The sequence below is a fragment of the Manis javanica genome, chromosome 6, assembly GCF_040802235.1.
Source record: "Manis javanica isolate MJ-LG chromosome 6, MJ_LKY, whole genome shotgun sequence".
NCBI classification, from domain to species: Eukaryota; Metazoa; Chordata; class Mammalia; order Pholidota; family Manidae; genus Manis; species Manis javanica.
Window position 1 is genome coordinate 41702214 of NC_133161.1, and position 23304 is coordinate 41725517.

Sequence of the window (23304 nt, forward strand, 5' to 3'; positions counted from 1 at the left end):
ATTTCTTCTCTTCACTCCTGTTTGAGGGGAAGTTTTCTGAGGCATAGTAATACACAACTATCCCCACATGACATGGCGCACGAACTGACCCAGAGGGTAAACACAAGAAGTGGACCGCTTGTTTCCTCTTTTAATGAGGTTATGTTTTCCTAGTGAGAAGAATTGACATCAGTGGTCTGGAGTATTCAGAAATCCAAGTGAAAGAGAGGAGAGTTCCATTTGTAGTTATCTATGAGATAAATTCTTTGAATATCTTTTGTTCTTTATAGTTCTTGCCCAAGGACAGTTGAGTTGCAGAGTGTTGGGATGGTAGTGGTAGATCGTAACATGGACATATTTGGTTCTCATTTCATGCTTCTGTAAATAGGTACAAAATTATTCCTAGGAAGATGAAGGTAGAAACATCATTTCATGGAGATATTCTGCTCAGAACCCTCCTTAAGAAAAAACTCACTGCCCAGCTGTGAAGAGTGTAGATTGCTAGCATCCTCCAGCTATTAGATTCTTCAGGGTTTGCCTCAGCTTTCTAGTTGAGGTCATGCTATCCTTAGTACAAGCTCCGTCAATGCCTGAGAGAAGTGCAGGTAGAAGGTCTAGATGTTTTCATTCCATATGGGAATCCTTAGCTGAGCTGGCAGAACCCGCATGGTTGCCACCGGGCTCTGGTGGGTCTTCTGGCCCCATCCTGCTTATTCCCTTTTCTTTACATAGGTGTTACTTCCCCAGAAACCTTTGCACTCCCCATTCTGTTTCAACATGTTTCCCAAAGAACCCAGCTTACAACAGGAGGTAAAGTAGGAAGAGATACAAGATTGTTCATTGCCTAGGGATGGTCTTAAAGATTGCCTCTATATATCTAAGATCTTGGCAAATATTCTATTTGTTCATAAATAAAGACACTAAAAAAGCTACAGGATCTAGAAACTACTGTGGATGATGGCTGCTATGCTCGGAGCCTATCTCCCCTATTTTCCATGCAGCCTACAAGCCATGCTTGGACATTATGCTATTGGCTTCTATTGAAGATTTGTGAGAACCACTGATTCACTTATTGTAAGGATGTTGCTGAGGATATTTTACTGACTTATTATCAAGGTCCTGCATATAAAGCTCCACAGAATCAATTTCCTTGATCAGGCAACATCTTGCTGTGCATCTCCCTCAAGGCTAGTATGGATTGTATCTGTCAGTTTTGCCCTTAATTTTTTTGGTCACTAGGAAGCACAGAATGAAATATGCTCAGCTACAGTGACTTTTTATTAAGTACCTCAAAGTCTAAATTTGGTTCTTTTTTTTTTCTATGTCAATATGGTTTAATATTTTCCACGATCCTTATATTTTACTTCGTATTTTCCATTTTACTGGGTATGTTCTTATATGAATAGGCAGTACATGCAGCATGGGCCCTGCAGCCTGAGTGCAGGGTACTGAATGCTGGCTCTGCCCTATAGCAGCTGTGCAATCTTCAACAGGTGACTAACCATGCCGAATATCAGGTTCTTTGTAAAATTTTGACAACAAGACCACCTGATGTATAGGCTGTTGGGGAGGTTAAGTGAAATAAGGACCATAAGGCCCTCTGTACATCTTAAGGGTGTTGCTGCAGTGAGTTGGGCTGAATGCCTAGACAGAGAGCTACATGGACTGGGAATGAGAGGGTGTACTTCACAGCAGGTCCTGAGCTCCTAGCCCATTTGCAGGAAGGTAGTTTTCTGGGGAGAAAAAAGATAAATAAGAGATTGAGGCCTTGTTTGAATAGATCTACAGGGAAGACTGTCTCTTTAATTTGCTGCAATGCATGCTAGTTAATTTAATACATTAGGAATCCACTAAGAAAACAGTGGTGATTAAATTAACTGATTGGTTGACAAGGTGAGCAGAACTAAGCCAGTACTTCAGAGAACAGAATGCAAGAAAGACTTGCTGTGTTGAGTGGTTCAGAGATTGGACCATTATTTAGCAACAAGGATGCTGTTTGGAGGCTATTCTTTATTAGGTCGGACTGTTCTGTGCATTGCAGGAAACCTGGCATGCATGGCCTGTGTGATGGCTCTAGGTGCCTGGGGCATTTCCAAGTGCTCCAGGACTGCCTCTGGTGGAGAATCCCTTAAGAATGGAAGGGCATTTGGAGTCTGATTGGGAATATAACCTGGCATCCCTAGAAGAGTCTTAGTTCACGACTGTCACACCTGTGCCTGTGGCCCTTTCCTGAAATGTGTCCTGGTCTCCGTGCTCCTTGGTGGTGGCAGGTTGCAGACCTGGGGCTGTAAGGAAAGTACAAGGTAAGCCTGGAACAGCTTGTTGTACCAGAAAGTAAAGAAGTACCCAAAGAATGTTGGGAAACATTTTCAAAGTAACAAGAGCCTAGTTGTAGAGCTCTACTTAGCTAAACTGGCCATATAAACATCAAAATAAATAATGATAGTAACAAAGTATAACCCCTGAATAAAACAAGGATCCATGAGCCCGTATGGATATAAATAAATAAATGGGGGAGAAGGGAAAGTTCTTCCTTACAGTAGAAAGCCAACGAATAAATGCAGAAACTATGATGAGGAAATCATCATTTACAAACCTTCATAGCATTGATTCAAGCAAGAATCTACTCTGAGTGCCAAGAGTTGTGAGTGATTATTTAAAAAATACCAGGATAGTTATGAAGTCTTAAAATACTTGGTAAACGCAAAAGGCCAAATAGTATCTTTACTTTGGAGAAATCTGACAATAACATTATGAGTAATGGGATAAACTGATATTCTATGCCTCCTGATATTATCTACTAAGAGGAACATAGTATCATTTCTGTGTATAGCCCTCCAAAGTGCATAACCTAAATCTAGTCAGAGGAAACCTCACACAAAACCAGACTGAGAGATAATCTATAAGATATCTGACCTGTACTATTTAAAGATTTTGATGCCATGAAACACAAAGGAACTGTTCCAAATTAAAGAAGACTAAAGATACATGACAACTGAATACAATGCATGATCCAAGATCTTTTCCAAGAAAGGACATTTTGGGGAAAATTAGATATATTTAGATAGATGGATAAAGGATGAATGGATGAATGGATAGGTGGGTGGATGGACAGACAGCTAGCCAGCTAGATAGACAAATAGACAAAATGATAAAGCAAATGTAGAAACCACTGATATTTGAAGAATATGAGTGCAGGGTACATGGGGATATTCTGTACTCTTCTGGATGATTTTCTGTAATCCTGAAATTACACAAAAAAAGAAGCTAACAATGCAAATGTCCTGTTTGAGAGGACACATGATGTGGCTGCTCAGCCCATAGAGGCAAAGCCTGCAGGCTAAGGTGGCTGTGAATCCCCCAGCAGAACCGCAGACATGTGCCACACGCCGAGGAGAATTCTGTGACACTAGGAAGTGAGTTTTCTAGTTGTTTAGCAAATTTCTTCTCATTCAGACCAGTGTAGTCCTTTTTGGAAAGCTACTTTGCAATGTATGTGTTAATTATTTTCTCAGAGAAATATTTGCAGCCAGGCTGATATCTGTTCCTTCAGACCCCAAGGCTTTGCAACTCTCTGCTCTCTGACTGTAGGGCAGTCAAGGGCCCAGGAATATAGATGCTATTAAAAATCAAATAAGCAGTCACACAGTTAACACATATAGTGTGTACCATGTGTTGGACATTATTTTAAGCACCTTATATGTAAGAGTTAATCAACTTCCCACCACAATCCTGTGAAGTTGCTGCTATTATGAGAGCCCTCATTTTACAGATGGAGAAACTAAGGCACAGACAAGGTGAATAACTCGCTCAACTGTTAGTATGTAGAGAAGCTAGAATTTGAAAGGAGGCAGGGTAGTTCCAGAGTCCAGGCTCCCTTCACCACTGTACAATTCTGCCTCTCGTGGGTGTCTGAGCAATGAAACTCTTCTCTCCAGATTTTTCTTATAGAACAAGCTGAGGTGTCCAAGACCAGAGTTAGCTAAGAGTCTGAGGGGTGGCATGTTATAGTAGGGCAGAAGTGAGTTGTCTTTGTTGCGTGGGGATTGGAGCTGGAGCCCCAAGGAGATGTCAGAAGGTAGGAGCAAGCAAGCAGAGGAGAGCAGCAGAACCAAATCACAGGGCCAGAAGAGAGCTGGGGGATTTGGGCCAGGGCTTGGCCACCACAACAGCAGAGGGACAGGAAGCAATGCCCAGCCTAATGGGGGACTGATTAATGCAGAAGCAGAGGGATCAGCCTGGGAACCAGAGAGCTGGGCTTCAGAGCTGATACACATAGAGCGCTCTGCGTGTTTCCGTGGGAAACCCTTGTTTGTTTGTCTTATAAGGCTCCGACCTCCTCTTCCTGAAGGATACTCACCTTTCCCAAGAACGAGTTCTCTGCATCTCATCCTTGTCACTAAGGAGGACAAATATTGGCCAACAAGCTTTGTACTGGGCATTTAACATAATTATCTTATTTAATTCAGTTTTGTATGAGTGTATCTGGGCAGAACTCTCTACTGTGTGCATAAATAGAGTTAGTGATTATTTAGGGTGTGCATTCAACTGTAGGTTCTGTGAAACTTGGAGTATAGGTTGGACTTTTATGTAATTATATTTGAATACAATAATTTCAATCAGATGAAAGATTCACTCTAAAGTGCAGCACAACTATGGATACTTAAAAAAAAATCATGGAATTTTTGAAGCAGAAACACTGTCATTGAACCAACATAGGGATTTCTGCATACGGTAAGAAAGAACAACCCTGATAAACAATGAAGGCCAGGTCATGCATAATTATGTATGTAACCTCTTTCCATCACCATGACTGTTGAAAGAAAGGCAGCAATTTAATTTCTGCTTCTTGTGGTCATCATGAGAATTAGATTTAAGAGAAGCCTATAAAGCGCGTGTCAATCCCAGCCACGAAGGAAGCCCTGAATGCAGGGTACCTGCTCTGCTCATTTCCCCAAGACAGAAATGAAGCTAGGAGGATTTAAGTAATGTTTTGAAAGCCACAGAGATAATAAATGGTAGATCTGGGATTCCAACCCAGATCTCTAGACTCTAAAAACTCTCTAAATAGTTTTTAAAATACTTTTATGGTTGTAAAAAAATCAAGAGAAGAAAACTATTTTGTGGCACGTGACAATTATATGAAATTCAAATTTCAGTAACTGCAAGTAAAGTTTTATTGGAATACAGCCATGCCCATTTGCTCATATATTGTCCATGGCTGCATTCATGCTACAACAGCAGAGGTGGGTGGTTAAGACAGAAATCATATGGCCCGAAAAGCCTAAAATGTTTAATGTCTGTCCATTTCCAAGAAAAGTCAGTTGACCCCTAATCTAGACCTTAGCACCCTGGACTCTCTTTTATACCCAAGTGCTGGTGCATCCAGATTGCTTGTGACTTTGCCAAAGCTTCAGCCTTTTGGGGGAATTATTAAATTGTGATGCAAGTTGCACGGAAGTGCTCCCTGCTGGCTTACATAGGAGAGTTTTGAAGGTACCAGATGGGAACAGATTCCTTTCTTTCATCTTAACAGAAATCTCATTCTCTTTCATGTTGAAAAGGCTTTAATTAATTAGTACGTGAAGGGAGAGAGCAGAATCCAGGCCACTGGGCTGGGCTGAGTGGCAGCTGGCACTGACAGCAGCCCCTGCTTCTGTCGCGCAGGCTCCCCGAGGCCCGCCCTGGTTGATGGGGCTGCAGGGCTCCTCGGCGGTTGAACGCGCACGTTGTGGCGTCAGGGACCTGTGCTCGCTCTGTGCTTCTCCACTTGCTAACGCTAATGGCGCTCAGCGAGTTACTTGGCCCGTTTTCAGGCTCCACAGTTATCACAAATCTAAATCGGGTGTAATGAGAGTATCTATAGCTCAGGTCATTTGCCGAATTAAGTGAGACAATACATGTGATGAGGGTTTTTGTTGTTGTGTGTTTGTTTTGCAACGACTCGGCTGAGTGATCATGCAGCAAATATTAATTATTACGATTATTTTTTCTGCCTACTGTCGGCAAGGAAGGAGCCGAGTCTCTGATCTTAGTGGAATGCCCTGCAACGTGTTTTCAAAACCTGTTTTTTTTAAGCAATTCAGGTACACAAAACAAAATTCAAGTAGTACAAATAATAAAAACAAGTGTTCTCACAAAAAACAGTGTGTCCTAGAATGTTCAAGGCAACACTATTCACAATAGCTCTAAAATGGAAATTACCTAAGTGCCCATCAGTAGTAGAAGGAATTGTGGTTCATTCATGCAATGGAACACCCTTCAGTAAAGAGAGGGAATAGTCTACAGCTGTGTGTAACAATGCCGACCAATCATAGGACTCTAAGATTCCACCTAGATAAAGTCTAAAATCAGAGACGCTCCTCTTTCCCTCAGGGATTATCCATGGGGGAAGCAAGGGGTGATGACCAGAAGTTGGTGGGAGGGGCTGGGGGGTCAAATCTCTGCTTCTAGGTTTAGGCGCTGGTTACACAGGTATATTCTGTTCGTAAAAACTCACTAGCTGATATTTGTAATTTGTGCATAGGATCAAACTTCATATTTCAGTATAAAGAGTAAAAACTAAAAATAAGAAAGGCAGCCACCTCTTACTCTTGACTGCACTCACTCAGTCTCCTCCCTAGAAGCAGCCCCTGTTACCATCAAAAGGAATATCCAGAGATAGCCACTGAATGTATAAGAACCTGTCTGCATGGTTATATTGTGTGCATTTTGTTCTCTTCTTATCTTTTGAGAGCAACTTTGTGTTTTATTATATACAATCTTTTTTTAGAGCAGTTTTAAGGTCACTGCAAAATCAAGTGGAAGTACAGTGAGTTCCCATAGCCCCCCTGCCCCCGCATATGCAGAGCCTCCCCCATCATCAGCATTTCACACCAGAGTGGTGCATTTGTTAGACCTGATGAACTTACACTGACACATCATAGTCATCCCATCCATGGTTTAGGTTAGAGTACATTCTTGTGGTGTACATCCTCAAAGTTTGGACAAATGTATAATGACATGTAACCATCGTTATAGTATGCTGAGTATTTTCACTGCTCTAAAAATCCTCTGAGAGCAAGTCTGGATATGCCTAAGCCCCATGTCCAGTATCCTTTCCTGTGTCACCTACCCTCTGCTGGATAGGAGGTTCCTAACACTTCAGTTAGGCTTCTTCCTCCAGCTGCTGCCCTGCTTCAGCTCACCAAACCCAAAGAGGTCTCCATTGTAAACAAATCTAATGGACAACTAATTCTAGCTAAAGCCACTTATTCTTTAAACTGCAATTCCATTTTAATGGGGGCATCCACCCTTGGCCCAGGAGGAACTCCAATGGAGTGATTACAGGCAGGGTGGAATGCAGAGAAGACCAGAATGAGCTGGCAGCTTGCCCAGGGTCACACAGCAAGGTGGTGGAGGGGCTGTGAATTCTGTGAACTCCCAATTCGCAGTCCCACACTGCCACCCCGCCTGAGGCTGCCTCTCGTTTGGTTGTGGTGGGGACGTCCTGTCCCCGTCTCCTGCTGTGTTAGTGCCTATAGCCCAACCTAGCTGTGTTAGTGCCTATAGCCCAACCTAAGAGAGAAGAGGCCATGTGAGACCTAAACAATCCTCCCTCACTGCCAGAATTTAGCATGAAGATTAGTAGCATTGAGGAGGCTTGATCAATAGATATTATGCATATGCCTAGAGCAGTAACATTCCCTTCTATTACTAAGCTAACAGTCCCAGTAAAGAGCTGCCTGGAGTCAGTTTTATTTTTCCTGGTTTTTCAGACTGAAATCAGGGTCTGACCGATGTCCATATGAAAGCATAGAAGGTTCATGACTGGCAGAGGCCCAATTCCTTTTTCTCTGAATTGGAGGCCCTTGCTCCACGAGCTTGCAAGAGCCCCGGCTCGCACACATTGATTATATTTTCTGCCTGAGAGCCTTTCTGAACATAACCAGGCAGTAAACACACTTAGAACCACAGTGAGCCTCATTTGTGATGTGGTTCCCATGGAAAGAAAACAGTGAAGCAGCGGCATCCAGATCCTTTCCCTCCATCCCCTCTTCACCCCCTCCCGCCTGTCACCTCAGCTAAGGGATCCTCAAATCTGAGCATTTATTATAGTTTTGTTCGTAGTTGTACAAGAAAAATAACATTCTTCATCTTCTAAAACTGAAATTCACCGCTAGTATGAACCCCTACTCTGCTGGATGTCAAAAACTTAATTGTAGCCAATTCAGTGTCTACTCTTCCCCTGTCTCTGTAGTCCTCTTTAAGGGCTAGGAAATTTGTGCAGTACCAAGTTGAGGTAGGGCAGGGACATGGGACAAGGATCATGATTAACTTTTCCTGCCTATGAGGAAAAATGCTGAGATATAAACAGTATCGTAAGAACAGGAGGGACCCCATCTTAAGGCTAAGATTCTATTTTAAAATGCAGAGAGTTGAGAAGTAAGATTCCTAATATATCTCTGGTAATCAGACAATAGGCCAATAGCCTATCTTAAGGCAGGCCAGGCAGTCTTAACTGATATGTCCCTACTACTTGAGGGTAACCACTATCTTGAAGAAGAACAGGATAAATAAATTCCTTGTGTTAGGTTTATTTAGCAGAATTAGCTGGAGGACTGATAATAAAGGAAAGGAGGCATGGTATCTCTCACCAGCGATAAGCACCTTGAGACCACAAATCAAGCCTATGCCCAACAACCCCCCTCTGCCCTTTGCCCCATTCTTAAAAGCCATAAAAGACAGAATCCCCAAACTCTCAGCGTGCCTCTTCTCTGAGGATGCCTGCACTTTCCCTTCTTCAAGTGCGTTATTTCAAATAAAGCTGCTAAGAGCTCAGATTTAGACCTGCATCTTTCCATTGACTGGGTGACTGAGATGGAGCTACCCCTGTGCGTGCTGCTCTTAGTAGCCTGCCTGAAAATCTCCTTTCTTTAGGAAGTTCTCAGAACATAATCTCACTCCATCCTGTGCTCCATGGCTCCCCGAAATACTGGGGTGGTAGGGGCTAGTCCCCATGCCATGCTGATCTAAGTAGACCCAGGATGCCCCATGACCCTGGCTTCTGGAGTTGGCAAGGGAATCTGCCCTAGGCCGAGAAGTTTCCCTCTTGCCCTCGGCATTTTCCTGTTCCTTGCTGTCTACAAGGCAGCTGCCATATCCTGCTGCTCTTGTTTTAATGAATTCCTACTTTACCTGCACTCCTCTGACCTGCTCAAGAATTCTTTCTCATTCAGAGTCAAGAACCCTCCCCCCACCAGGTTGAGGTTTCTCCTAGTGCTTCACCTAGTACACAGGAGCAGGGAGAGACCTCTGCAAATGCTGCTACCCAGCAACAAAGTCATGTGTGTGTCTAGTCCCTGGTGTTATCTCTTATTCTCATTGGCATCTACTGAGATGTCCCCACTCTCTTCTTGCCTTTGGTCATCAGCAGATCAAAGTGAAGCACCCTTATCCAAAATCTAAAGGGCCCCTTTACACCACCAGTTCTCTCTGCTCTGTCCCTGCACTGGGATGTGGGATACAGAGATTGTATGTGGCTATTTGAGGCTTTCTGCCTAGACTCCCACGTAGACAATTGTTCTCACTTTCGATGCTGGGTGGAGGGGGAATCCAGTGCCTCACTCGCTCCCTGAACTAGCTTTTGAGAAAGCAGGTCACAGAGCCCCTTGTTCTCGAATTTCTCTCACTTGGCACTTTCCATATCTTCTCTGCGTGGGTCCCGTAGTGGCTCGGGACTCACAGTGTCCTTCTCAGCGATTCCCTGATGCCCAAGCTCTTGTCTCCTGCCCGTGCTCTCCTCGCTCTTTCCCATTTCTGCATTCAGCTAGCCTGGCTTTCATCTTTTCTTCTAAATCACTTGAAACTCAAAAGCCAAAAAATAGATATTTTGTTTTCCTGTTCCTTAAATAAATTTTTGCTGTGGCAGTAAAACCTTCATGATATAGTTGTCCAAATGGAGGATTATTTATATGGTGATAGGAATGCTAAAGTGGAGAGGGGTAGATACACATTGTTTAAGAAGCAAAACATTATACAGCTACATTACATTTTTTTAATTGCTTGCAGTCCTTCTCAACAAGTTCCAGAGAAAATTAAGCCTTATAGAAAATGATTGGAGTTTTCATTTTCTCAATATTCCCAAGGCTGGTACCTTCCCAAAGGGCAATTCCCAAGGGTAGTTTTAGATGCAGAGGAGAGAAATAATTCACTAAACCAATGGATAGTTCAGGGAGGCAATTCTCAGAGTGTGACCTGCAGACCTCTAAAGGTGCCTGAGATCCTTGATATATCAGGTCAAAACTATTTTTATAATAATACTAAGACTTTATTTGCCTTTTTTTACTTTTATTCTCTCATGAGTGTACTATGGCCTTCGCAAAACTCTGTATACACAGAAATCAGGTGGACATAATTTCATATGTTGAGAAAATCAGATAAACAGTGTTATATAACATTTTTAAAAGTATTAAAAGAAATAAAGTGGAGGGTTCTAAGCTTGATGAGATTAAAAAGTGAGTCTCTAACTGACCAGCCATATTAAAACAAGAACAGATTACAACTTAACAGGAATGAAGAAAAATTATGTAATAATTAAAATTAGTATCTCAATAAACATATTAACTAGAATATTGGACCAGATGAAAAGGGAATTAGTAAGCTTGAAGACAGGTCTGAAGAAGTCACCCTGAAGGCAATAGAGACAGAAAGGCAGATCAAGGAGAAGGTAAGAGACTCAGTGAATAGAACGAGAAAGTCCAGCAAAAATATCACTGGAATTCCAGAAGCAGATGGTAAAGAGAATGGAAAAGAGGCACTATTCAAAGAGATAGTGGCTATGACTTTTCTTTAATTGAAGAATGACAGTCTTCAGATACAAGAAAACTGACAAAGAAAGGTTTTAAGTATCCCATACAATTTTCAGGCAATGTCACAGTTTTATGAGGAGGAGATGGTTTCACAGTAATAGATGTATTTCAAATCACAAACCAAATGGAGTGTTTGTCATCAACAGAAAGCCTAGGGGATCAGGGCTTCTCCATGGGAGACGAGTTTCAAACACAAAGAAGTCATGTGTGGGGAGACTTTATCTGAGTCCAAAGCCAACACGAGGGAGGTCTGGCCATCTAACTTCACTTTGACAATTTAATAAACATCTGTTGAACCCCTGCCAAGTACCAGGTGGCTCACCCAGTCCCAGGGCTTCTTCCCATCTCGTCTGTTCTCCCTGACCCCACTATCCCGAAAGCCTACTAACCCTTTGTAGCATGTGGTCACACTGGACACAGGACTAGCACATGAATACCTGAGCTAAGGAAAGAAAAAGAAGTACCTAAAACAAAAAACACAAAATGGTAAATTTTAAAAAAGTACATTAGGCAAATATTTACTAAAAGATTTTATAACTATATCAATATAAGATAAAATCTTTAAAGTTAAAAACATTACTAGAGATAAAATTACTGAATATTGATTAAAAGTTCAATTCACCATGTTATGTAGCAATTCTGAACCTGTTCAGATAAAAATTAAAAAAAAATAGAACTGCAGGGAGAAATAAACAAGTCCATTACCATAACTGCAGATTTTAGCAAAATTGTTTACTTATTTTAGATCAAGAAGATAAAAAATCACTCAGGACAGAGGAAATCTGAATCACATAGAAAACAACTTAGACATGATGTAAATATATAAATAATGCTTCTCAAATCTGCAGAATACATATTTTTAAAGATACATGGTACATTATAAAATTGTTACGTGTTAGATCATGTGTCAAGTTTCATTCAATTAAAAAAAGCCTAATATATTACTTGTTAGGGTCCAGAAATCCAGGGATTTCCTGAGAGAACAAAGCACACAGACACGGAGATCTAAGTACAAGCAAGGTCTTTATTCAGTCAGCTAGCTGGGGCCGACAGCACTTCCCCTGACACACAGGCCGGGTCAGAGCAGCCGACCCCCAGACAACTTTAGGTATTGCTTATATAGGATTTTCACAGCCGTTACACCGAAGCCCGCTTCAGAAGATTGGAGACTGACGAGAATTAGGGTTGAGATGGATTAATGATTGTACATTGAGCATTGACCCCCCTATACTGAATTTTATTGTTGTTAACAACCATTTGATCAATAAATATGAGAGATGCCCTCTCAAAAAAAAAAAAAAAAAATTGTTACGTGTTAGATCATGTGTCAAGTTTCATTCAATTAAAAAAAGCCTAATATATTACTTGTTAGGGTCCAGAAATCCAGGGATTTCCTGAGAGAACAAAGCACACAGACACGGAGATCTAAGTACAAGCAAGGTCTTTATTCAGTCAGCTAGCTGGGGCCGACAGCACTTCCCCTGACACACAGGCCGGGTCAGAGCAGCCGACCCCCAGACAACTTTAGGTATTGCTTATATAGGATTTTCACAGCCGTTACACCGAAGCCCGCGCATTTCTACAACCAATAATTTTAAAGCACATTCTATATTGTAACCAATGGGAAACATTGTAGAACACGTCAGTTGCCTGACCGCTTCAATTGTTATCTCTTGCCTACCCAAGCATGCCTATGTGACTTATCACGGATCACGTCCCCAGGCTGTTGCCCACTTCTAGTTACCTAACTTAAAGCAGGCGCATTTCTAAGCTTAGCCTCAGGTAGTTTATACCAAAACTGGGTGGCTCTTGCTCCAAGCAGTCAGGTTAAGTGTTATTAGTCCTTTTTTTTCTGACTCTTGATGCTCTCTGCCCTCCTTTACAAAATTAAGTTCAAAAACAAGAGCAGATAGAACTAGACAAGCTTGGTACTTTTGAAAATTAACACACTTCTAAATAACAATTTGTCAAGAAGGAAATCGTAGTAGAAATAAGAGACTAATTAATCATAATGAGATAGTAATGAAAATATCTATCAGTGCTTGGGAGATGAAATTAAAGCATCTTTGAGAAATGCTACTGGTCCCTAAACACTTCTCGTAGAAAAGAAGAAAATGTGGAAATAAATGATCTAAGTCCTAACTGAAGAAGCTAGAATGGGGTGGGGGTGATGCTACATAGAAAAAATGCAAAAAGCAATTAATTATGAATATGTGTTAATGGACAAACAATGTATAAAGAAGTAATTTGTGACAATAACAACAGAAGAGGATAGAGCTGTAAAGGAACAGTTTTTGTACACTGTTGAAATCGAGCTGGTATTAATTCAAACTTGATTATACAGATTATAGCAGTTATAAAGGTATGATATTAATTTTAATACCCAGGGTAATCACTAACAGAAAAAAAAAACTAAACTAAAAAAATATAAATAAAAGAAATAAGAACTATATTTTTAGAAAAAATAAATTATTCACAGAGGAGGCAGTAATAGAATTCAGGGACAAAAAACTATAAACAGAAAACAAATAGCAAAATGGCAGAACTAAGTTTTTCCTTGTCTAAGTATTTAAATATAAATGGATTAAATGCCTCAATTAAAAGACAGAGAATTGATAAAAATCAATGTCCAACTATATAGTATTTAAAAGAGATTCACTTTAGATTCAAATACACAAAAAGAATGAAATTAAAAGGTTGGAAAAAAAATATTCCATGCAAATAGTCCCCAAAAGAGAGCTGATGTAGCATTAGTTCATTCATTCAATAAATACTTTTTAAATGAACACTGTGTGCTAGATGATCCTCTAGGTGTAGTGAATAAAATAGATAAAAATCTTCCTCTCATGGAGTCGGTATTCCAGTGGTGGGATGTAGACAGTCAACGTAGCATGTGTTAGACTGAGGAAACTTGAGTTCAAAGAGAACTCCCGGATAGAGATAAAACTTCGGGGATCATCAGGATAGAGATGTTTAAAAGCCATAAGACAGGCTGATGTTACCTGCCTAGTCTAGGTTTACTCTGGAGATAGAAATGAGTTATTGGCACATAGATGATATGTAAAGTCATACTGGTGCACGAGATCATTAAGATGAGTGTGGCTGGAGTAGAGTCAGTAAAGGTCTCTGGACCAAGCTCTGGGACACGCAACACTCACAGATGGGGAACAAGGAAAGGAGACAGGGAAGGAGAAAACAATGGGGTGGGAGAAAAACCAGGGAATACGGCTTTCTAGAAAGCAAATTTGTAAAGTTTTTCAGAGAGGAGGGAGTAATCCGTGTGTCAAATTCTGCTGACAGGTCACTAAAGATGAATGAGATCTGAACATTGGTTATGCTTTCTGAAAATATGGCTGCTAGAGAAAACTAGGGAGTTGAGAGAGGAGGATTAGATTTTATCATCACCAAAAACAACAGTTGTTTACATTCTTTTTTCTCTAAGGCTTTACTTGTTTATATAGCTGGAGTTCATTGTGCATATGTAATTTTCTAGCTTACTTTTCATTTATTTTATGAGTTTTTTTCTTATTTCAAATATATTATTAACATTATTTTTAATGGTACATTGTATCTTTGAGGGAATGTAGCATATGTTATTTAACTGTTCTTTCAATGTTGTCCATTCAAGTTTACAATTTTCTGCTGTCATAAACAGCCTTGTGATGAACATCTTTTTGCATAGAGCTTTATCAGCAGTTTTAGATGATTTCTTTAGGGTAGACTTTCAAAACCTTAACTCCTTTTTCAAAGAAATGAATATTTTTAAAGCTCCATTTCAGGCTTTTGCAATTAATTCAATAAAGATTACTTTTCATAGCCCCATTCTGTTTTCCCTGGTTCTGAGTTATGAGCTCTCACTTTTTCATTTCTCATATTGTAATAATCACTCAATCTATATTTTGGAGGAAAGAAGGAAGGCTGGTGTGGAGTTCATGGGGAACCTATGTAAAAGGACCCAAATATGTATTCATCCATTCATTCATTCCCTTATCAAAGTCAGCAAAACAGAGGAGAGGAACAGGGCTCTGGGATAAGAAGCAAGAGCAATGGCCTTGTCATGAATGGCACTGAGTTGGTCTTTGTTTAGCTTTTACCTCCAGGGTGGTTTTCTCTCTGAAAACTCCAGGACCTCCCCATGAAGGGTGGTCATCTCTTCCTCCACATAAGGCTCTGTCTAGAGGCCAGGGAGGGAACACAGCAATGCCTGGGGTTCACATGACCCTGGTGAGATTCAGGGGAATGGAAAAATCAGAAACCCACTGACGTTTTATTGGGCACCTGTTGTTTTTTGCTTATTGTACATACATTTCTTCTCCTGATGATGGTAGCTCAATAGTCCTTCCCCGAAAGAGGTGTTTTTATGTAGGTGGCATTGACTCCATTTGCCTTGCTTAGGTGGAGTCATGACACAAACCAGGCCAACCAGAACAACTCATCCCATGGCCACAGTGATTTGTCACCAGCTCTAATAATAACGAAAGCTTAGTGCTCCTGGGGTCCCTTGTGAAGAGATCCTGCCTAAGAGAAACACCATCTCAGAGAAAAAAACAACCATTACATGGGAGAGAAAGTAGCAAGAGAAAAACTGCTAAGCCCAGTGGGAGATGACAGAGAACACACTTGTAGGTGGACATGGGCTTTTCAAGAAGACTGACTAATAATGGCTATAAAATATCTTGGCCATTTAGACTAATTTGCTGAGACTGTTGTCTGTGAAGACACTTCACTTCAGTCTTAAAGAAATGATAACTCTAATCTCAGATAAAAGTAAAGTCCTCATAAGGAAATGTTGCCATTTCAATATCTAGATCTCCTTTGAGAACAGGCATCTTTCATAAAACCAGTTTTTCTTGTGACTTTGGAGGGGATATCATTTTCCCAACACTAACAAAGAATTGTTTTTCAAATAATAGAGGCTTTCTTTGTTGATTGCCACTCTGAGATTATAGGTTTGTAGGGCAAGTGAGGTTTGAAGAGAATACCTGTTGTAGTATACACCTTCAGCTTTGAGGACATTCTTCATATTTTCCATCTTACTAAGTGCCACCCTATCCTCCAAGCTGTCTAAGACCTACACCTGAAAGTTAAATGCTTCCTGTTCCTCCATTTCTGTCAGTCAGTCATCAAGTTCTAACTCCTCGGTGCTTTTCTAGTATACCAGCATCTACTGCCATCCCTTGGTCCAGCACTCTCAACTCTCATCTTGCAGTGGAATCACCTGGGGAACTTAAAAAAAATATTGATGTCACAGGGACACCCCCAGAGATTCTACTGTGATTGTTCTGGAATAGTATTCATGAATCGGTAGTTTTACAAACACCTTGACTGACCCTAATATCCAGCCAGAGTTGAGGACCAATGGATTTGAGGCTAATCTGAGAGCTTCATTATCTCTTCAGAATTATAAAATGTCTCCTAAATTGTCACCTTGACTCATCTAGTCTGATTCCTTACCAATCTGCCCGCCACACCACTTCCGGAGGAATCTTTCAGGGAAATCAGTTTCCAGGGGAGCCTACTTGATTCTGCCACTCTCATGATTGACCTTTCCATGACCCTAACCCCTATGCATGGCTGGGACTCAACCACCTGGTGGGCTTTCCATCTTCCGTCCCCTCCATATCAACTCCCACGCCTTTCCTGTTCCGGTTTGTCCTAGAGCAGTAGCAGTCTTCAGTATTCACAAGAGAAATACCTCAAGGCAGTTGTGAAACTCCATTTTCTTGAATGTCAGTTAATTTGCTTTCATACAATGCAGTATATTATAACTGAAAACTTTGTGAATGCTATGACTCTATAAATGCAGAGCTAAGGCAATTTCAATGGCAATCACAGTGTATTTTATCATGAAAAAAATCTCCATGCAATATCGCATTCAGTCTTTACAGTACACTAACCAAGAATGATGAATGATGTTATCATTCCTATAGAGTACATCTGTACAGAAGTTGCTTAAGTAGCCCTCTCATCACAAAGGCCTGTTATCTAAATTCTGCAAAGAAAATAAATTTCCTAAATTTTCCAACCAACTTTTATTTTTCAGCATATGCTGTTAAAGCCTAATGTTACCCATGCTGTGCATGAGTTCCTGTAAAGAGTCAGACACCTGTTAACGCACTAAGTTAGCCACCATTATATCTGTCATTTATTTTATCTCCAACTGGATGAGCAATTTTTGAACTGGTTCACGCAATTGTTAAAACATGAATCACCTCTACTTCTTTCTAAATGCTGGGCTTGTTATCATTCACACTTTTAACAAATAGATGAGTTAATATTTCTCTTCTTTGTCATTTATCCAGAGCTTCTCATTTCTGTCCAAGAACTATCCATCTCTTGCTCTTTATGGCCACCAATAGCGTTGGTAGTGAACACCCTTTTTGTGCCTACTTTTCACAAAACAATAGTCTCATTGTAAAAGTGTACACATGTATGCTGATCAATACACAAAAAGACATTAGTAGAGATTTGACTGCTGGGGGGTCAGCAAGCATCCCTCATTCATTTGGTGATATACTCCACAAAGATCCTGAAAGCATGGATGAATCAAATCCAGCCTCAGTAAAATTAAAATTAATAAAATGTCATGCACCTCTAGTATGGATACCAGAATAGTCCAAAAGCAACCCTGGGAATTCTCTGCTGAGTTGCCTGGATGATGAGTCAGTGGGGCCAAATGACAGAAGGTAGGGCGCTGTGAACTCACTTCCCTTGGGTCTCAGGCTGGCTGCTGGTTCACCTAAACAACTGCTGTAAATGACTGATCTAAATCGCACTCCCAGGGCTCAGCAGGCCTGTTCTTGCCACCACCTCTCCCTGCCACTGATAACCTTGCCCTGTCCCTTGGTAAGTAAGAGAGGCGAACAACCAGGGAGCCAGGCTCCTCCTCTGGAAAGTATACTCAAGCCCTGCTGCAGCCCTCCCCCAGGGTAAGAGATTAGAGAAACATGCTCTTTTTACTGACCCTTTCTTTGCAGTTTTCATTAAAAACCCCATGCTACCCACTGAGAGGAATGTCACCCTGAGCCCTGTTATGATGAACTTGAAGTGTCATTTGTGAATTCTGGAAACCGAGAATTGAAAGTGTCACTTGCTTTTACTATTACAGTACTGTGACTCATGATATCCTGTGCCCTCTCTCCCCGTGCACATTCTCTTCTTCTGCCTATTCTATTCCTTCTTCCACTGGCAAAATCACCCTCTGCTCTGTGCTGCTGAAAGGTGCTACAGACCTAGGCAGTTCTTGGTTCTGGGGCGCTGCTTCCAGGACTGGCCTACCCCGGGAGTCAGAGGTTTATTTCATCTATTTATTTTTTATGTATATTTACTTTTTTGTTACATAAGTAATTATAATGGCGAAAAATTAGAAAGTACAAAAAGCAAAATAAGATCCACAGATAAATACTTTCTCGTTTTGTTGATATGATTGCAGACTTTATGCAATAAAAAATGCCTAATACACTGCTAATTTCTTGAAATCTTTCTTTTTTTAATAGGAAAGCATGGTAGCTCATTGTTATTTTTACTTTTATTTATTTAGTGGCAAAATTAAACAATTTAAAATACCTTTACTGGTGAATTTTATTTCTTTTCTTCTGCCTTACCTGGTTACGTATTTGTGGTTAATTTGTGGGTATGTTTCTATTAAGTATTTATTGTCTTCTTACTGATTTTTAGGAAGTCCTTATTTGATGACTATATTAACTTGTTATCAGCTATGCAAATACTACTTATACTGTAAATTGTCGAGTTAGTTTATTTTATATTTCATATTTGTTAATCAAATTTACTAGGCAATCTTAATAATTCTGCCTTGATGTGACACTTAGAAAAACCCCTAATTTATTTTTGCAATTTTTTCCTGAAAGCAATTTCATATTTATAGTGGACTCTTTAACCTATTTTGAGGCTTAGTTTAGTATAGTTCCCTCCTTTCTTCCTTTCCTCTTCTCCTACCACCAGCAAATATTTTTTGAATTTCCATTCTGTTCAGGCAGTGAAAGTTTTATTTTGGCACTAGGGAAGCAGCAATGAGGAAGATGCCATGGTTCCTGTCTTCATAGAGTTAACATTCTAATGAGAAAAACAGACAATAACACAAAAGCCAAATAAATATACATTACAATGTCATAGAATGATGACTGCCATAACAAAATATGAAGTGGAATAAGGAGTTCGAGCATGTGGTGGGGACGTGTTATATAATTAAGCCAAAGATGGCCCCTGCGTATTGGCTCCTAGCTTGCTTATTTCTTCACAGCACGTTAAGATCTATTAGATCCAAAGCCAACTGGCATCAAACTCAAATTTTTACATCCAATTACTTTAAACATAGCCCAAATAAAAAGATTTTTAGCCACTGAAAGCCTGCTTGGATGGTATACCCTGAAAAACTGCCCAACACGTGCTAGCTGTTGATAATATAAACCCTGAGGCTATAAAGACCGAAAGCTGGTGTCAGCTGGAGAGCTCCCTGACCCTAGCCTTCCGTCAGTGCTGCTGAATGACGTGAATTACCTAAACCCACCAGAGCCTCCGGATTGGCTGTTGCGGTGGAGCACTTCACGGGCAAACTTGCCAAAGCAGTGCCCAAGTAACGCTTGTGTGAGTTACTGCCACCTTGTGGTGATATCTTTTCCACTGATGAGCTCCGACATCTAACTCTCTATAGGGTGCTAATTTAGTTAGGGGGGGTAAGTGATGCTCACACTGAGGAGCGAGACTGTTCCTGTCAGAGGGAAGAGCGAGTAAAGACAGCTTTGGGAAGCACGGAGTTAAGTATGTACTGGACGCATCAGTGGACTGGAGCACACGGCTTGACACTATTTATTCAACCACCTTTCTTCCCCCCATTCATTTTCAAAAGCACTTTTCTCATATCCTCAGGTCTTATATATATCTGATTTGTTTCTGGCCCTTCATTCTGTTCCTTCAGTTTCCAATCTTAAGCCAACACAGCCTTGTTCTAAGGTGAGCAGCTACATTATACTCACAGCTTTTGCAAGTCTCTTGGAAAATATCAAGAGTATGTGTTTCCAGATGTACTTTAAAATAAATTCTTCTGGTTTTAAAATAAAAAATTCATTTGGAATATTAGTCTGAATTGCATGAAACTAAAATTTTGACTCGGGGATAATTGGAGTCTTTATAATACAGTGTCTTCTGACCAGAAACATTGAATGGATTTTCAATTATTAAATTTTTTTAGTGTCATTTACTTAACTTTTATAATTTTCTTCATATAAGTAACTACATTTGTTTTAAAGTGTATTCATGTGCATTTTGTGTTTTAGTTGCTCTTGAAAATTCATATTTTTGAATAGTTTATTGTTAATGTACAGAAAAGTTAATTGCTTTTTATATTTGTTGCATTTATAATCAGCTACTTTAATTAACTCTCTTATTTGGTCCAATGGGTTTTCCAAACAATCTCATGTATTCTTCTTAGTCACATCATTTGCAAACTGCTAATTTCACTCATTTTTTTATTCATTTTTACTTCTTTTATTATGTTGTTTTCTTACTGTATCATATTGACTAAATTCCTTAGGGAGTTTCCTTTTGAACTACAGAATCTTTGTATGTGTTCATTGGATTTCTATCAGAGATTAGTTTGTTTTTTTCAAGATGTTTAAATCTTGCAAACTTCAGGGATACAATTCTTCTTTGGGACTGAACATATTTTAATTCTTTTATTCCCAAGGAGATGGAAATTTCAAGACACAAATAGAAATCAGCCAAGGTGGCTGGTCCTCCCTTACTCCCTCTCAAATGTAAGGTTAGGCGATCTCTGGACATGCCTGCACTGCCCTCGGGCAGGGTGGGATCCATGCAGAGCCTGGATCCTGAAGCTGACAAGGCCCCCTTGGAGAGGATGTTGTTCACAAAGGGTTTTACTTAGGGCTGAATCTCTGAGGGGGAAAACAGGTGATGCTTCTTGCAAAGAGTAGGTGGGAGGGTGATCAGTTTCCTTAAGTCAGAGACTGGGCACAAAATGAAATCGAATCTAGCTTTCATTTTTCTCTTGGGAGGCAGAGGCGTAAGTTTCTCTCTTCTCTTTAATAGAAATAGGAAAAGCAAGCAGAAATGCTACCTAAACAAAGAGGGACTGAACTGAGAAATTCACAGGCATTTTGTGTTCTCTGTTCCTATTGAAGCTTCTCTGAGAAAAGGCCCACTGAGACCGTGGCCATCAGAGTCTTCAGACCTATGTGCTCCCTGGGAGACCTGAGCTCGTGCAGTAGTTGTCAGGGTCTACAGCTCTCAGAAGGGTTTTTCCTGAGGGTCTTTCATAACACCAGGCTTGGGGCTGAGTTTGTTTTTTTGGAGATGATGTCACTCTTATTCAATACTTGGATGGTTCTTGAAAAACCTTAGGAGAGCAGATAAGAGTTGAAGGAGGATTTTCTTCAGGTCCATTTGGCTCCATCAAAGTCCAGTTATTTTGAGAGACTGAACCAAGAGCACTAGTTCCACCTAGAGCTTCTGAACTTCCTCAAAGGCTGAGGCACTGCCGCATCTCTCTATTGGGCTCTCTACTTAGCACCACCAGCCCTCTCTGCCAGTGTGCACCCCACTCCCACACCCCCAACCCAGTCTGGCCCCCCTCCAGCATGCTCCTTCACCCAGTATAGATTGGGAGGACATGAGGATGTGATGCCAAATTCCTGTGACTGGGTCTGGTGCATTTCTTCCATAACTGGTACCCAGGATGTCTTGATTGTCTGAGTTCTGGGATTGAGAATGGTGTCTTATTGGGTATCCTGTCCACTTAACTACAAAAGAAGGTTTTTTGTTTTTTTTCTCACATGCTGGCTTCCCATCTCACCCATTCTGAATGTGCTAAGAAAGCCTCAGTGGGTCTTTGTTTTTGGAGATGGATAGCAAGCACTCTGTCATTAGGAATATATGTATGTATGTATGTATGTATGTATGTATGTATGTGTATGTGTGTATATATATATTTTCCCCCTATTTTGTATTATTTCAATTATATTTTTTTTGGCAGGACAATTAAACTCATGTAGGCTTGATTAGCTAGCTTGAAACAGCAGGTAGGGCTCTTCAGCAATGTGATGGGATGCTCCCAATCCGTGTATTTGTGAATAACTCTTAGATCAAGACTTTATAAAAATGAAAATGATTTGTGAAGTTGACTGAGGCTATACTCAAATAAGAACTATGTATTATTTATTTCTGTCATACATTCAGTCATCCAGCCAGCCGCTTACTTACTTGTTCATTCACTGAGTCACTTAATCGTACTATTGTCTTAGCACTTGAATAAGATATATCTTGATTTTGATATAATGTATGAGCTATGTAAAAGCCGATGGGAGAATTAGACGAAAGGTACAGAGACCTCTCTCTACTGTTTTTATAACTTTCTTTGGATTTATTATTATTTCAAAGTAATTTTAAGAAAAGTAAACAAGGTAAACACGATTCTTGCCCCCTTGTAAGTGAATTATAAAAGGTACACATGTGTTTGAAGAAGAGCATCAATTTCCTTTTTTAAAAAAACAGATTTAACTTCTTTGGAGCTGGCTCACAGCTAAATTGGAAGAAATGTAGAGTTCCCACAAATCAGCTGCCCCAACACATGTACAGCTTCCCCGACTGTCCTGCACCAGAGTAGGACATTTGCTATAACTGATAAAGCTGTACTGACATATCATTATCACCTAAAGTCTATAGTTTATATTAGGGTTCACTCTTGATGTTGTATATTCCATGGGTTTTGACCACTATACATAATGACATGTGTCTACCATTGTAGTATCTTACAGAATAGTTTCTCTGCTCTGAAAATCCCCTGTACTCTGTCTATTCGCCCCTTCCCACATCCTCAAACTCCTGGAAGCCACTGACCTTTTTACTATTTCCAATTTAATTTTACAGAATTATAGAATACTTTTAGAATATCTTTTCAGAATGTCATATAGTTGGAATTATACAGTATGTAGCCTTTTCAGATTGATTTCTTTCATTGAGTAATACTTAATTTTCCTCTATGTTTTTTCATGGCTTGATAACTTGTTTCCTTTTAGCACTGAGTAATATCCCATTGTACGATGTGCCACAGTCATTTACCCGTTCACCTGCTTAAGGAGATCTTGGTGCTTCCAAGATCTGGTAATATGAATACAGCTGTTATAAAAATCCATGTGCAGGTTTTTGGGTAGACCTAAGTTTTCAGTTCCTTTGGGTAAATACGAAGGAATGAGATTGCTGGATTGTGTGGAAAGAGTATGATTAATTTTATAAGAAACTGCTGAATTATCTTCAAAAGTGGCTATACCATTTTGCATTCCCAGAAATAGATGAGAGTTCCTGTTGCTTCACATCATAATCAGAATTTGGTGTTTTCAAGTGCTACAGACTTCGGCCGTTCTTATTCCACCCCCACTGGGCTACTACAGCACCTGGGCTGAGGGTTCTGATAATGAGCACAGGCTCTGGGATCTGTTAACCT

General features: G+C 40.3%; 1 protein-coding gene and 1 long non-coding RNA gene across 3 annotated transcripts in view; one reads left to right on the forward strand and one right to left on the reverse strand.

Moving 5' to 3' along the window:
• The window catches only part of NPSR1 (neuropeptide S receptor 1), a 110608-nt gene that overhangs the window by 41039 nt on the left and 46265 nt on the right, over positions 1-23304 (reverse strand). The gene's annotated exons all lie outside the window — the stretch shown is intronic.
• The window catches only part of LOC108392865 (uncharacterized), a 43286-nt gene that overhangs the window by 17235 nt on the left and 2747 nt on the right, over positions 1-23304 (forward strand). The gene's annotated exons all lie outside the window — the stretch shown is intronic.